Here is a 17,391-nt window from a genome sequence, read left to right on the forward strand (position 1 = left end):
GGTTCGGTGTCCCCTGTGCCCGAGGGGTCCGGGTGCCACCGGGGCAGGGCAGGGCTGCATCCCAAATCCCCACGGCAGCCGGGCTCGGGCACACGGGGCAGGGCAGGGCTGCATCCCAAATCCCCACGGCAGCCGGGCTCGGGCACACGGGCAGGGCAGGGCAGGGCTCCATCCCCAGCTCGAGCACACGGGCAGGGCAGCAGGGATGATGCTCCGGGGCTGCTGCCCTCGGGAGGAGCCGCCGCCCCGGGCTGAGCATCCCCGGCCCCGCCGGCGGGATCTGTCCCCACTCCGAGCTGCCTGACCCCGCTGGGTTTTTCACCTCGTGAACGCCTCGGGGACGCTGAACCCCGCGGGAGAAGGGAGGAGGAATCAGCCCTGAGGCCGCTCCGGGGCTGGGAAGCTCCGGGGATGCAGAAAAGTACGGGTGAGAAAAGGAAGGACCTTGGCCTCAGAGCAAGCGCCTGGGGCTCAGCCCGGCAGTCCCTTTCATATTGGCTTTGCACCTAGCGAATTTACAAATTTACAGCACTTCTGGCTGCAAAATTTGTTGGCGGCTATTGGCCTCTTTCCGAAGCAATGCTCACTTCGACACCGCGCTCACAGGTTGCCAAATAATCCTTACAAATGTCATAGGTATAAAAAAAGAGCAGCAACAAAGCCCCCAACCCTCCAGCCCCAAAGCAGCACAAAATCTGGGCTGTGCAGTTGCTGTAAAACTTTCCCCTCCTCCCGCTCTGCCTGCTCTGAAAAGGAGGGGAGAGAACATACGTGGTGACATGAAACACTTCAGAGAAAAGCAAACAAATATTGGCTTCTCTGGAGAATCAGAAACGTAATGATACTATAATGCTAGCAGTTTGTTTTTCACTGCCTCGGGCTGCTTGGCAGAACGTCACAGTAAAATCATCTAGGCATGAGAGATTAGCTGATGTCTGTTTTGCTCTGAGGCTCCATGCCCTTCTCTGGAGGGACTTTTACACCTGCTGAGGAATGCTGCTTCCCAATGGCCACGGCACCAGCAGGGAACCCCACAGCCTTTGATCAAGTCGGAGCAGGCGTGTTCCCCAGCCAGCTCCAGGGATGCAGCCTGGCTGCAGGAACCAAACTGAGCTCCAGCTGCAAAGATCTTCATCTAAACCATCACCAGAGCAGCAAACCGAAACTCAGGGCGGCACACGAGGGCTGAAATCACATCACACACACAGCCTCACTGCATCCTTGGGCTGGGGGAAATGTGGTACAAATCCTGGGCTTGGCTGAGACAGTGAAAATTCCCCTCTGAGCTGGGGTTTCGCTCCAGAGTAATTAAATGCTGCAGTTTGGGTAGTGAATGCTTTGTGGAACAGGTGGATTTTGCTGTCAGAATGGTCTTTGCACAGCCTGAAATTGTTAAAACACAACTTTTGTCCCCAGGTATGACCAGACAGCACCAGCATCCACTGGAAATGATTATTTTCCTCTTCTTATCATGCAGGCAAATGAGAATTTAGTGAAATGCATTAACACTGGGAGAACAAGGGAGACACACATCTCAATGGAGCTGTCAATCAGAGTTCCTGTCCCATCCCCCAAAGTTTTCCTTAACTTTAAAAGCAGTAGGACTGCCTGCATCTGAAGTTCCCTCTGTGCTTATTTCAAGGCCAAGCACAGGAATTTTATTAGCCTATACCAAGAACTGTTTCTGTAAACTTTTCCCCAAAAGAACATTGAAAACATTTGCATCAGTTTAATTAGCTGGCTGTGGAAGAGCTTTTAAAATCTACACTAAATTAAAAATGAAAAAAAAAAAAAAAAAAGAAGAAAACCCACTATAAAACTGACTCACTAAAATAGGTTTACTTTCCCGCAGGCAAATGAATATTTGCACCTATTTTGGTGGCATCATTTGCTTCTGCCATATCCTGGGATTTCAGTTTCCAAGATCATTAACACACCCTGGCGTGGCAGCACAAAGCCCACAGCTGGCAGAGCCACGTAATTCAGTACTCACATGGAAATCTGGAAAGAATCATGCCCTGCAAAAGAACCCACTATTTATATCAGCCGTTATTTAGTAACAGAAAAAAACACATTTCTAAAAGTGTCCGATACTCATCAGGCCCCTGTTGTGAGTGGTGTGCAGGACCTGCTGGAATTGGCCCAAAACTGAGCCAAACATCATCTGAAAAGCGCACGAAAACTAATATTTCTATAGTTTCGTTTCCCACAGGTTTAAGGGTATTTTTATTTTTGATCACATGAAATATCTGTAACAAACCTGCTTTTCAGCAGTGCTGATGGGCACAAATCCCTGCCTAACACGTGTGGTGGTGGGCGAGCTGCTGTGCCACCCCACAGCCCTCCCGCTGCAGCCCCAGCAGGCTGGAAACCATCCCAAAGGCAGCTGGGGCACCTGGAACCCACATTACAACACACCCTCACACAAACTAAACCAGGCTTGTGCACAGGAATGGAGTGAAGAAGGCGCGGGTTTGCTCAGAGATGAAGTTGGAAGCGCAGTTTTGTCCCAGCCCATCTGGCTGCCAGGGCTGCCTGCTCCTCTGCCCTCTCAGGGATTAGTGCACTGCCTGCATCCTGCTGCTTTCTTGGCTTCTGATGCCTCTGGGGCATGAGCAGCTTTGCTCTTGCTTCACACAGCACCCAGCTGAATAACCCAAGCAGTGAATCAGTGCCACCAACAGCCCTTGTCTCCAGGAATCTGCTGAATCAGCCAGGCTTCCCAGGGCAGTGTTGTAAAAGCTCCTGAAAAATGTGGAAGGGCTGAAGAGGAGGATGCCCTAGCAGATACTGTCACAGAGATGTTGGGAGCTATGTTTCACAAGAAATATCCTCCTGCCCCAGTGGGTTCTCAGGGACGCGGGCGCTCTGCCCACACCCTCAGAGCAGGGTTTGTGCAGCCCCAAAAATTTGCCCCTGGACCCACCCGGCAGAGATGTGGCACCAGCCCAGCTGGTTTTGCTCTGCCAGCCCCAGGCTGTACCCAGCCTTAGCTGAGATGTGCAAATTTGGATTTTCTCCTCTGCCCCCCAACAGAGAGCTCTGTGCTACCCCTTTGCCAGGGCTCCTGCTAGAGGTGGGCAAACCCACAGAAAGGATTGGTGTGCGCTGATCCCCTGGAAGGAAATGGGAATTGAGAGCCAAACTCTACTGGGAAATCTTGTCCGGGTCATCTCCTATCCTACCTTGGTTCCAGGTCAAATGAAGAAAAAAAAAAAAAAATTTAAAGGAAATAAAAGGAAACAAGCAATTCCACTGAAATTGGCTCAACTTTTCCTTAAACTTTCCTTTCCTTGCTGGTCCTTATTTTACCCTGAGCACGGACAAACCTCTTCCCAAGCCCAGCTGCCAGGGCCATGGAAGTTTACCCTGCAGGAATCTGGGGCTGCAGCAGCAGCAGGTGCATGCAGGGCTGGAGAAGCACTGCTGTGCTCCAGCCTGCTCCGGTGATCCAGGGAAACTGAGGCTCGGGCCCTGGACAGCTTTATTCCTGCCAGAAGGGAAGGCTTTAACATAGGTTGTCCTGGGAGACTAACAGCATTCCTAATGTATGCAAAAAAAAAAAAAAAAAAAAAAAAGGAAAAGAAGAGGGAAAAAAGCCTCGAGAGAGAACAGAGCTCAGTGACAAGCTGATTTGTCACTCCCTGAAATGCAGGAGTTCTTTAGGACAGGATTCTTAAGCCGTAGCTTGTAAAAAGCTGTTTGTTTTGTACTGACCTTCCCCTTTTATGTAACATGAGAGGCATGCTTCAGCGAGCCCTGAATGCAGCTAAACATATGTCGTCAGCTGTGCAGTGCTGCCCCTCCGATTAAAATGGATTTTGGGAGCATATGTGGGAATGGGCTCGCCACAGACACTCGGGGGAAATGAAGGAATACAGGGCAATTAGCAAGAGCAATCCCCAGACCTCTCCACTAAGCCTCTGTAGGAAGTACAAAGACTTATCTCGTGGGCATGGAAACAATTAAGGTCAACAAGTAATCGTGGAAAAGGAAACTTTAAAAACAAGGAGATGGTAAATGACCTAGTAAACACCCCTTTTGCCCCCCTCACAGAGCTGGGACGCATTTCATCTGGGGTTCATATGCACAATCGAGCTGGCTTTTGCCTCCCCAGCCCCCCTCACATAATGACTTCCCCTTGCAATTTCCTGGAGGAAGTTGCTGGAGCGATCTTTTAGTGATAAAAATAAGCCATAGTGATTCTTAATTTTCAGTCAAAGAATTCTCCTAATCTCCTAATTAAGGAGCACATGGCAGCAGTGTCCCTTAGAAAGCGTCAATGGGACAGGCAGCCCCTGCAGAAGAATGCAGTTATTCTGGAGGACAGAAGTATCCTATGGATCATTTGGCCACATGGATAATATCCTGTGCCTGATTCCTTCTCAGAACTACACGCAAAGAAGGACTATTTTTGACAAGAGGTTTTCTTCACAATTATTTTCCTTTTATACCCGTCATTAGCGTTGGAGAGGAGACATTGTTGCATCCTTTCTCCATTTGAGAAGCATTAATTGAATTCGGGAGCCTCAGCAATAATTGGTAACCAGGCCCTGTCACTCATTTTCTCACTTCCCTCTCGAGCGGGCGGGACAGAATTTCTGAGGGTTATGATGACACCAGGGAGTTCTCAGGGGTTTTGTGTATTTGTTTTTGTCAGTCTGACTTACCATATGGTATTTATGTGTCCTCTTGACAAACATTTGAGAGGTGAGCTGGAACAGCGCTCGAGTGTCTGCTGCCAGCCCGGAGCTCCTGACTTACATACGGAACAAGCAGCGTGATGCCAGTCTAAAACGTGGTTCTGCACACACATTTGGAGTGGGAGCCCCTCAGCACGGCCAGGGAAGGAAAAGGAGAGGATGTGTGTGTGTGTAGGCCACCAAAATGAGGCACGTGTAGCGACACACAGAACCTGTTTGGGTTCAAGTACACGTGCTAACACCAGATCCTGTGTCTATAGTAAAGCAAACACCGGCTCCTCAGTTTCTTGTCTGTATTTATGCTCTGGCCAGACCAAGAGGGTGGTTTGTATCCTTGTAGCTCAAGGACAAATAGAATTCATGACCCAGTTGGACCCTGGGTCTCTGTCTGACAACAAGCTATGCTTATTTGTGCCTTTCTTCCTCTCATCATCACAATTTACCTCAACAGTTAATGCAGCAGCTTCAGCTGTGAGGAAAATACAGATAACATTAAACAACTGCAATAGTTTTGAAACATGACACAAAAATTCCTTTAAGCCCAGATGCACAGGACTTGACTGCTATTAGTGCATCACCTGAATGAAAGGATGTAGTTTAAAATCGGTAGGAAACCGGTTTTGTGCAAGTGTCTTCTGCTCTTTGTTTGCCTGCTTACCACATCATAATCTCATCCTAAAAATGCGTCCATTCAATGTCACAAATATATCTGAAGTCCTTGTCACTTGTTTCTACTGCAGGGTACTCACAAGATGCTTTTAGAGGAAGTACTCAAGCAGTACATGGCCAGAGGGTAAATCTGGCATACAGTGACCGTAACAAACTGTGACATCTGTCACAGCTCCTCTTGCACAGACCTATAATGATTGCTCTGGCCAGAGAAGAAGACATCTGAAATCAGTAACTGAATAATGCTAATGATACTTCATAAACATCACAGTTGAGCTACAGTGATGCATTTCTCTGAAGAAAGATGCTGAGAGCTGAGAGAGGTCTGACTGGCAGATATTTACCCTCCATCCATTTTTCTGTCCATAAACATCCTTGTGAAGTGCTGCAGGCAGGGAGCTCTCATTTTATGCATCCCAAACTGCAGCAGAGAGCACAGCATCTAGCAGAGGGAATACATGTGTCAAACATGTCAATAGAGATGATATAATTTCATCCACGTAGTTTTGGCATCAGTCTCTATCTATTAAATAACGGCACACGGGAATCATCTGGCTGCATGTGCAGCACCACTTTAACCTCAGCAGCAATAATTTTTGTTATTTTAAGTCAGTAAGTTCTCTGGGGCAAGGAATGTGCCTTCCTCCCCACCAGGATTAGCAATTAGCTGTGTTTTTGTGACGCTGCACATTACAGCAGAGCAAATCAGGTGTGCCAGGTGTGCAGCTCCCCAGACGGGCCAGGCCATGCACCAGTGAGCTAACAGCCTAAACAGGCAAGACAGACAACAGAAATATCATCCTGTACTCAGAGCTGATGTGCACAGAGGTGACACATCTTGCCCAGGGTCACTGGGAGGGCTGTGTCACAATGCAAAGCCCAAATCCCAGTCCAGTGTCTCTGTTAGAAATTGCTCCTTAACCACTGTACTGAATACACTTGTTCTATTTTACACATGGCTTAGCCTAATACTGCTGCATCACAGCTGTCTCCAGCTGCTGGAGAAGCAAATGTTTGTACCATAAATTACAATTTTTGGCCATGTGACTGTTAGCAGTTCCTCCTCATTCCCTGGAACCCTTCCCCATTAGCCACAGCCGAACCTCAGAACTGGCCGATGACTGACAATTGTTACACAGGGCAGCATCCCGTGTCAACATATTCACAACACCTGTCATCACTTCTTGTCAGTAATCTTGATCTAGTTATGATTTAATTTATGCCTTGTGTGTCATAAGCCAGCACTTAATTTTTTTATAAAGCAATCAAGTGAACTCTTTTGTTGAGCAGCTTCATTTCTTTGACAGATGAAGAAATTAGACTTTTTTTCTTTTTTTTTTTTTGTGAGCAGCTCATATCGTTCTGGCAAATAAGTAGTGCACCAGTGGTACCAGCTCCCAGTGCTGGGGACTCTCAGTGTAATAGGAGCAGCGATACAGAATTCCCTGCAGGAAGGGAAGGAAGCCTGGCAGCACACCCAATTCACACTAACACTAAGCTAATGACAGAGAATTTGTGACAACACAAGGCCAAATTCTGAACTGTTGCTGCGTGTGCCAAGCTTTGCTTCAATTTAAGCAGACTCCTAATGCAAACTTTGCTCGTGTGCTTGGGGCAAGACTGTCACCACACGTTGTCTTCCTGTGGTGGCAGCCACCAACACACACCAACGTGTGCCCTGGAACACAGGTGGGGAGCACCATGACACGGGAAGTGTGACTTGCTTCCCAAATGGAAAGGTCATTGCAAAATGAAAAGCTGGGATGAAGTGATAAAAAAAAACAAAACTTTTTTTTGGGAGTTAGAATTGATTGTTCTTTTGTCTGCGGGATATCGCTGACAGGGATACATCTCAGGACCTAGAAAATTCCAGATTTTAAACACCTGACTGAAAAAGGAGTAAAGCATTTGTATAGCTTAGTTTTCCCTGCTGTAGAAACTAATCACAAGAGCCACAAGAGCCCTAGGTTTGGATTTGAACCACTCAGCTGGGCAGCCTCTCTGGAGCAGAACAAGTGCCCACAAATGTAGGTGCATCAAACCTTTTGTACAAATGGTTGCAACTCTTTTCAAATCATCGTAGGCTCAATCAGGAGCACAAAGGAAAAACACAGTTGAGATTCTTTTTCATATGGCACACAAATCAATGAGCACTTGTTCTCCACAAGATCTAAGACAGGCAAAAATATGGGCAGATGCTTGGGACAGAAAATGAAATCTCAGGTAAGAAAGATCTAAAAGCTCTCTTCCTTCACAGCTGTCACTCTCCTGTGGCGTTAACACTGCAGGGCTGTATTTTAGTTCATAACCACAAGCAAAGACTTAGAATTCTGTAATGGGTGACCAGTAAATAGATATATTTAAAGTACAGGAATTCATTCAGAAGTAAAGGAAAATACTATTTCAGTGTTTCGATTTGCTATAGCTGGGCTTAGGAAAAAACACCAAACTAGAACCTTTCTTGTGATTTCACATTCATCAAATAAGAAAAATGCATGATTTCAAACACCAATGATAAATTTGAGCACATCCAAAGGCGTGCAGAAATATTTGTAACCAGAACTTGTCCCTACTGAACATAACCCAATAAAGCCAAGGATTGAATACATCAACACACGCTCACATACACACATATACTGTGACTACACTTATCCCTTTTGCTAAACTACTTCCTTGGAGGGTGAAAGGTCAGACTAATCAGACAGAAATTAACTGCAGCTGGAAAAAAAACTTCAGTGAGAAAATGCTTAAAATAATTGCGTTGCTTTTTTTAACCACCTTATTGCTCCTCTGCAAGCTGAGCACTTGGCATGTGTGCAAAGGCTGCAGAGAGAGCAGTTAAGGGAAGGGAGAACTGGAGAGGAAGCATTCACTCAATTCATCCAAGTCCATATCTGTACATACATGGAGACAGCAAATACTCTGAGGTTTGGGAAATTCTCCTGTCAGGATAGCCATGCTAGCCCTCCACACACGTTGTACAGAAAGCAACAGGCTGCTGCATTTTGTGCCCAAATAAATTAGAGGTTTTAAGTGAAACAATTTCCAGCACCACCCACTCGAGCAGCAATATTGTCATGGTTTCATTTTACCGCTCCGAATGGCAGTGCAAGTTTTTGCCTGTTTGGAAATGTAATGTCGAAGCAACTTGTTTTAATTTAAGCAAGCAGAAGCTGCCAACCATCTTTGCTTCCCAGCCAAGAGGAATTTATCTTACACATTTATTAAGTCATCATCTAGTTAATGACCATCATTTTGTAAATAGTGTAGCAGAATGAAGAGAGCCATCCAGCACTTTTAACCTAAAACTGATAAGAGACACAAATGGGCCAGGCCTCAAAGCAGTGCAGAGTCAGTGTCACTCCAAGGGTATCAGTGGAAATACCCAAATTTACCTCAGCTAAAGAAACAGCCCTCCTACTTTTCCCCTGTTATAAATACTAGGTGTGTTTTCTCCAGCCAGAACTGCCTCAGCAAAACTCCATCTTCCAAACTGGTGTTTTCACTTAAAGGAGCTGCTCTTGGAGGTGTTTTCCTGTCCATGGTTGGTTGGGTAGAGAAGGGGAAATAAATTACAGGGTAAATAAAGCACCAGGGATGGAACCTCATTCACAGAGCTCAAGTGTAAAATGAAAGCTTTGTAGACTAAAACTTTTGTTATGCTTGGGTGAAACCCTCCCTGCCTAAAGATTTTAATCTTAAAGTAGTTCATTTTGTTGTTTAGTTGAGGTTTTTCAAAGCAGACTGATAAGGAGAAGCATTTTTCTTTGGAGAATGAGATCTGGTTTTATTGACTAGATGATAACCTCGTTCTTATTCTTCACATGACACTACAATCCTAGTAAATCAAGGAGTTAAGGAGTTATTTACTCCAGGTTCTAAGAGAAGAAAAAAAGCCAAATTCTGCTCTGAAAAGAAGGTTCCTCCAAACTTCCAGCAAAGCAAAATCCCTGACAGAGCAGATTTTGGCACCCCATCAATTTTCTGAAGGCTACTTTACATATAAAAACTCAAACTGGATTAACAAAATTATGTGGTTTAAAAAGAGATAATTAAAGCAATCCAGCTTTATGTGAAAATACCCTTGAAATAAACTTAACCTAGTTTATAGAAGTTTAGCTGCACCGGTTAATTTACAGCACAGCTGTAAATTGCAGTGAAAATGGTTGGCAGCAGCAGGCTACAACATACTTACTTCTATCAGCACAATGGTTTACATGAGCTGAGTTTAAACAGAGTCTTAAACCACATCAATATCCATGCTGAGTCAAGCTCTTGCATCCTCCTCTTCTTGTTTTGTTAGTTTTTCTAGCCCAGTTGTAAAGACATCAAGTATAATTCAATAAATAAAGATATATCATAACAAAGCAAAGCTAGGACACCTGGACACTGGCTGAAATTAATAAAGTCTGCTCTGACATTCAAATGCAAATCTTTGGCTCCCTGTGTGAACTGAATGAGAAGCTACAGCTTCATTTGGCTTCTTTCAGATAAAACTCAGTGAATTAAAGGGGTCTGGGCAAGGCTCGGTCTGGGCTGTGGGTTTATTTTCACGTCATAAAATACAAAAGTGCTGTAGGTACCTGTGTACAGAGTTGTGTAGAAACAACTGCAGAAACTGCCTGTTGCTTCCTCTGCCCAGAGTCCCGTCACAGGAGCTGAATGTGTGAGGACAGGACCACTGGAACATCATCCCACAGCTCCTGCCCCACAAACTCCAGGGGCAGAACAAGCTCCATATCAGCACAACCCTTAAGCAGGTGCTTAGCTTTAATTGCCTGCTTACAATCTGCAGAGCTGAGAGGTTTATGAGCCCTCTGTAATGGCTTCTGCTCTAAATACCACTCTTTGACTTCTCCAAAATAAGAGAAACTGAAAGGACAGAGCCAAGCTTTGCTCTCAGGTGGGCATCAGCAGCTTGTCATGGATGGGGAGCTGCTGCTGGGAGATTTGGAAGAGCCAAAGGATCAGTTTTGGGCTGTTGTTTGTCATTCTTGGAGCAGTTTTTGGCTGAGGTGAAGCTTGTCCATCACCTGCTGCACGCACCTGGCACCTTGCTCAGCTCAGGGACTGTCCTCTGCCACCTGGCCCCGCCCTCCCAAGTTGAATACATGGACCTAAAAGAGCAGAATTCACAACCATGACATGTTGTTTTAAACTTCTTTATCCCCTTTATGCCCAAGGAGGAGGACAGATGCTCAAGCTGCTGTTTAGACCAAAGTTAGAATGCTGCCTATTGTAAATTGTAAATTAGGTTGCAAAGACATTTCAACAACTAGCAAAACTGCTCACAGTTCATCCGAAATTACATTTTCAGGATTCAGAACAAGTTACCTCATCATCATAAATGACCCAATTGTCCAAAACACAATAAGGACATGTCTTAGAAAGAGACAAAGAGGACATTATTTTCCTTGGTCTCTATTAATAGGGATTCCCCCAAACAGAAGAATCATTTGAGTGGAGATATATTTGGAGGCAAATGAATAGGTCCTTCTAGTTATTCACAAGACTATACTGTTGAGAATGCAACAGTTATTTAGGTTTCTTTTCTTTTTTTTTTTCAGTTGCACACTCTGGAGTGTTCTCACATGTGATTAGCTGTTTTCTTTCAGAAAATAAACTGCATTGTACTATGCATTATTTTTTAAATGTGCCAAATCATTAGAGAGATGTCTAGGTGTCTCCAGTATGAGCAGGATCCCTTGTGAAATAAAAAAGAAATTTTATCCTATAGAACCATCAAAAAATCGGAATATTCAGCTGGGTCTGATCCTCACCTCATCTGGAAGTAGCTTTCCTGGAGGGGGAATTTCTTTAGGCTATGCTGAGCCACGATCATGTCTGCAGCCCTGACACAGAAAACAATTTAAGGCCACTCAGAAACCTGAGCAGGAAGGCTGGACAGTGTTGCTGTCACTGCTGGCAGTGGCTACCTGGCTGCTGGGGACACAGAGGGGCAGAGCAGGCAAGGTGCAGCTAGAGGCAAAAATGCTTTGAAAATAAACATCAGGTCAAGCAGAAGGGTCGTGGTGAGACGGTACTTGAGAAGGAAAATCCATTTTGTAGCAGTGAGGACATAAACACCTCTAGATTTATTCTGTGTGTCCAGCAAGGATTAAGACATTTTCATTTTTTGCTGCTCAGAAACCAAAAGGATTTAAAATACACGTGTTCTCATTTCTTCTACACAGAAGATGCTGTACTGGCAGGAGACAGAGAAGTAATACCATGACAAAAGAGCAGCCCAAGCTCCCTTTGGTGCCCAGTGGTAATTAACAGTTATTAAGCTGGGCAGCTTTTAAGTGTGCTAAGGATGGGCCAGGGTAAGTGGAAGCAACGCAGTCCTGTGGCTCAGAGCTGCATGTGGCCAAACTCTCTGTTTTCCCAAAAGGCAAACAAACCCACTAGGAGTGCCCTGATGCCATGTGAGGAAGGCTTCAAACATCCAGTTGGACTTGTTTCTGGCTGGCGTGGATATTCCCGAGCTGCCCAGCTGCAAACCCCACTGCTGCACTGGGGGGTGGCTGCAGGTCAGCAGCAGAGCCCAGAGAGGTGTGTGGCTCCCAAGGCAGACACAATTTTTCCTGACCTGTAGTGAAGTCCCTGTGTTTGAAAGCCTGAGGTGACACTGAGGCCACTGGGTGCTGATTTTCAAGCCCTCCTTCCCAGCGTGGCTGTGACAGCCCTGTGCTCTCAGCCCAGCCCAGTTCCCCCAGCACAGGCACTTGTTTCTCTCAAAACAGAGAAGAAGAAAGTTGCCAAAGTTTCTGGGAGAACCAGTCAAGACCCATCTGAGTAGCTCGCAGCTAATGGATACTGTAAAGTACCTGTGCCAAACAAGCTTCACCTTTACTATCTTCCCTTTTTACACAGCATTTTACTTTTTATAATGATGTTCCCATTATCTCAGCTCTATCTTCCCATCCCACAGCTACAGGCCATTAGCTATTTTTTTTTTTAATAAAAAAAAATTAATTAGAATTGAAAAGGTTGACTAATAAAGGAGAAGACTGTTTTCTTTGGCAGGCCTACTCACTTTATTTATATTGGCATTGCAAGACTCCATCCTAATATAAGATGCACCTCAACTTGCATAATACATCCTGCTTTCCCCAGCAGCAGCTCTGTGGCACAGCTTGTCTGTCGTGACCTCTAATCCTTCTTCAACCTCCTCTGGGTCAGAGGCACCATTCTGCCTTTCCATTAGCACAAAATAACTCCCCAAAACAGATACCAAACACAACCCCTAAAACAATTCAGCAGAACAAAAGAGCAGCTTTGTGGACCAAATTGCTCTCAAATACAAGAGCTGCAGGAAAGGTGTCCAGGAATTTTGGACTGAGAGAATTTCTGGGCAGCTCCAAGAGGAGCACGAGTTGAGTTTGTGAAGGAATTGCTGCCCAATTCTGCTGCTCTGGCCCTGAAAACTCACAGGCTGTCAGCTGGAAGTTCTTGCACTGCCTTTATATTCTTCTCTAGGGAAAGACAATGCTTGTTCCAAAGCATTCATGGAGAGGAATCCCACTTTTTCTGGCAGTTTCACAAGATTTCCCTAATCTTATTCTTAAATTGGTCTTTCCCATGATTAGAAAATGCATAAATAAAACAATCCTTCAGGTAGGAAATAGGCAGAAGTACTGTGAGACAGGGAGTTTTAATAAGCTATTTCAAAGCTTTATTTTTGAAAAATGTTTCCAGAATGTTATTATAAAACCCACAGGTCCACCTGATGTCTTGTTGCCTTTCTGATTTCTGGGTTGCCTTTGCAGAAAGGAAAAAAACCCAATAATAATGAAATTATATAGAGGAGGAACGAGCCACTGAAAAGAGTGCTGAGGTTGAAACTGCTGCTTACAGTACAACAAGGACACGTGGCCTGGTGACATTTTGCCTATATCTGGGTATACTTACATCATTCCTACCTACAAACCCCATCATCAGACAACAAATTATTTTAAAACATCACTGCCCAAAGTGTTCAGTATGTACTATGATTAAAATTATCTGTATACACACAATGGCTTTTCAATTTACTCATCAGCTGCTTGATAAACCACAGTACTGAAAATGAGGCGTATAAAATGGTTTGCAAATATTTCCATCTGCCCATTAAGGCTCGATTAACATTCCCACAGATGCAGTAAAAAAAAAAAAAATTAAATAAGTTTAGTTTTAAAAGCAAATAGGTCAAACAAATTACATATGGAATCTGGCACTGCTAAAGAAGGATAAGTACATGCTTAGATTAATAAGTAATTACCACACAGCAGCAATGTCTTTATTTCTGGCCACTAGATTTTTGTTAGTAATTTAAATGACATCTGTACAATGTGGAAGGGTTAAAGGTACACTCTGTGCTGGTGTCCCAGAGCCAGTTATTGGATACCTCTCAAAGTTCTCCTAGCCACACAGAACTGCAGGAATTGCACGCTGTGAGCTGCAGATGTGTTTTGCAACTGAAATCTCAGGAACGAAATTGTTCCCACGACTGCCACTGTTCTACACCTGAGACTTGCCACAGCTACCACTGCCCTCTGGGAATGCTGAGCAGTTTTTATCCTGCAATAATGAGGCAGAAAGCATTGATTCAAATTCCCAGCATCCGAAGAAGACTCTGGGTTTGGATTTTTCCATGCAGCGGTGATGCAGGCAGCCTGGTGAGGTAATGCAGGGGATGGATGGAGCAGTATTTTATTAGAAGCAGCAGTCCCAGCACTCACCTCTCACACTATGCGCTCTGGTCAGCCACCCCAGCTGAATTTCAGGATGTAGGTGATCCCTTAGGCTCAGAGAAAGAGGGACATGCCCTTGACTCATCTCAGACTCCAACTTTTTGATAACTCTTAATGTCCTCTCAGGGACATTAAGGTAGGGATTTTGTGCAGTTAAATCAGAGCTGGAGGTTCATCAAAGCAACATGCTAAAATTCAGGCACTGGGAATGCTTTTGTACAGATTAAACCTCCACCTCTTCCCACCATCCGTGATACATTTGTCCCATGCTTTGTTAACCCAGCAAACAAGGTTGGCATCAGAGACTCTGGGATTTTAAGTGCCCGGTGCTGATTTTGGCACAGATCTGTCAGCTCTGACACCCCGGTCCTGCTGCCTTCCTGCAAGGATGGATGTGGGACAGACACAGGAGCAGCAGAGCTCTCAGTGCCAGCTTCAGCTCCCAGAGCCCGCATCCTCTGAAAATGCAGAACGAGAATAAAAAAGTGAAAAAAAACCCTCCTAGTACAGAAAATTTCCCATTTTCTTTATCCCGCTTAAACTCTGGCAAAAGGAATACCTTCAAAACTTCAAATTAGGGACGCGGGTATTTGGAAAAGCACAAGGAGCTTTTCCCGAAGGAGTTCTGGGCTCCGCGGCTCCCGAGCCTCCTCCGGGGAGGGGAGAAGCCCCACAGTGGCAACACTTTCCGAGTGGAAAGTGTGTTTAAAAGTAGGGCTTCAGGAGTAAATAAAACTCTTTTCACAATAACGAAAGTAATAATGAACTTTCTTTTCGTGTCAGTTTTGCTCTGTTAGTTGCTTGATAATGCGATGCTCTATAAAAGGCTTGAAAGAAGATTCCTTGTCAGTCTGCGGTGCCTGGGGGTAATGCGAGCTGCTCAGCCCTCACAAGTAATTAAAGATAATCAGTGAAAAATGCGATGGTCTGTTGTACTCTGCATTCCAAACCCCACCTACAACAGGAACAGCGCTCGAAATGATTATTTAAATTTAACCTTTTTTTTTTTTCCAGGGGATCGGTAAGGGGGATGGGATTCGTAATTGTTTTTCTGCTGCCGTACTCCCAAAATGCAAGACCCAGTAAAAAAAAATCAGATTCAAGAGGATCGATACTGACCAAAAAGACACTTGAAACTCTAAACTGGCTTTTGTGTTTTCCTGCCTCTGACAGATTTCTATCAGCAATGTTTACCTTCAGGTATATTAAATGACAGAGCCAAACCTGCTTCATCTCCTGAAGTGGGATTAATTTACCACAGAATATTTATAGGGACAAATAACAGCTTTAACAAATAAAAGAATAATAATTCTAATAACAGTATGTATAACAGGGAAGGTTTCCCAGGTACTTAATAGACAACAACTCCCTCTGAAATTTTATTTATCATGAGGAGCACTGAGAGTTACAGCCTGGCAAATAACTTTGAAAAATCAAGCCACTTATTCAGGTGCAGACTCAGCAAGGGAACTGCTGAGTGTTGAGCAACTTGGGAAATCGGGTTGAGACTGTCTTTCATTTCTGTGCTCTTTGAACTCCCTGGCACAAATCCTGCTCGCTGCACTCAGGGAAACCCGGAGCTGCCAGCTCTGGTCGCAGGAAGGGTGCTCAGAGCAAGGTGTGACATCCCTTGTGTCCTGCTGGTTGGATGGGGACAGCACTGAACGGGAGGCAGCAGGAGCAAGGGGTGAATTTAGATGGGATCGGTGTGATGTTCCCCTGTTTTATGGATGCACTGGACTGTGGGGTCACAGAGGGCAAAGCCAGCCTGGGGACAGCGCAGGTGACAGGGCCTGGGGACAGCCCAGGTGGCACTGAGAGCAGCCAGGCGCGCCCCAAACCTGCCAAGGAAAGCCTGTGAACTCTGCCTCACACGGAGCATCCTCTGCTCCCCTTGCACTTGCTGAGTGTCACAAAACCCCATTGGACCCGCTCAGGGCTCCGTGTCCCAAGGACAAAACCCCCGTTGACTCTGTGGGGCCAAAGGAAGGGCAAAGGCTGGTGTGAGGCAGAAGGGAAATGCACGGATTTGGTGACACCTGAGCACTGAGGATGTGCAAGGGCAGGGATTCTGTCACCTCCCTGGCTGGACAGCTCAGCGCTGCTGGCTCTGTTTGCAGCTGGAAAATGTGAAACCTGTGTCAGACACTTGGCACTGCTAAGAAAAGCACAGTTATTGTCTTTCAGGGCACTGACCCAGCCCTGGGCAGGTTGTTACCAGGTTAATTCAGATTTAGCCAAAGAAGAGAAGGAAAGGAACCATAAAATTATGGCAAATAATCCATAACACACCGAAAAGTTCTTCATCAGGAGTTTCTAGACTGCTTCAATTTGTGGACCTCAAACAATTTTCTAAACTGTTAGAAAGACCTAAGCACACAGACCGAGGTACAGAAAATTTACAGTTCTCGACAATAGCTTTTGCTTTAAGTAGGTGCTTTTTCTGTGGATTCCTTTGAAGTAGCCAAGAAAACCACATCACTGCTTCCATAATTCCACAAGCAACAGAAGATCATCAACTTCCAATCTATTTTGTCTAGTAATTGTACATGTTTGTTTCTCCCACACTCCAGCTGATGTGGAGTTTAACACTCAAATATTACCAGTTAAATACAAAACAAAGCAAAACTGTTGATGCATTATTTCACAATAAGTAATATAAAACCATGAATAATGGGTTCCAAATGATGTAAACATGTGTTTAGAGTACTGCTTAGAGCACTGATGCTGACCTAGATCTGACCTTCCCAAGTATCCACAATCTATTCCTTCTTTAAAAATAAAAAATGTTGCCTAAAGGAAAGATTGTGTTGTCTTCACAAATGATGAGTGAGGATTCCGTGTGACCGCAAACAACAGAAATACTGTACAGGTCGTAATTAAAATGACCTTATAAAGTATCCCATGGAAAAATATTTTCCAAGAGACTGGATTCCACTGAATTTTGTGTAGACCACACACTTTAATCCTGGTCCTGCTGAAGTCATTGAGAGTTTTTCCATTGACTTCTATGTGCCCATGGTTTGGCCTTCATTAGCCATGCATGGAGCATATAATAAAAGCAAACATCAAAAATAAAAGTTGGTCTAAAGTTCCCTAAAAAGCATGCCCACAGGGAATTGCTAGGGAAAAATGCACAAAACATTTCTGGAGTGACTGAGTTTGTGAAAAATACTGTCCCACTTAAAAAAAAAAAAAAAAAAAAAAGAAAACTGTGAAATTTAATTTAAGCCATATGGATGCACAAACCATGTAATTAATAAGGAAATGATGCTGATTGTTAA

Source organism: Taeniopygia guttata, chromosome 20 (genome assembly GCF_048771995.1).
Source record: "Taeniopygia guttata chromosome 20, bTaeGut7.mat, whole genome shotgun sequence".
Lineage (NCBI taxonomy): Eukaryota > Metazoa > Chordata > Aves > Passeriformes > Estrildidae > Taeniopygia > Taeniopygia guttata.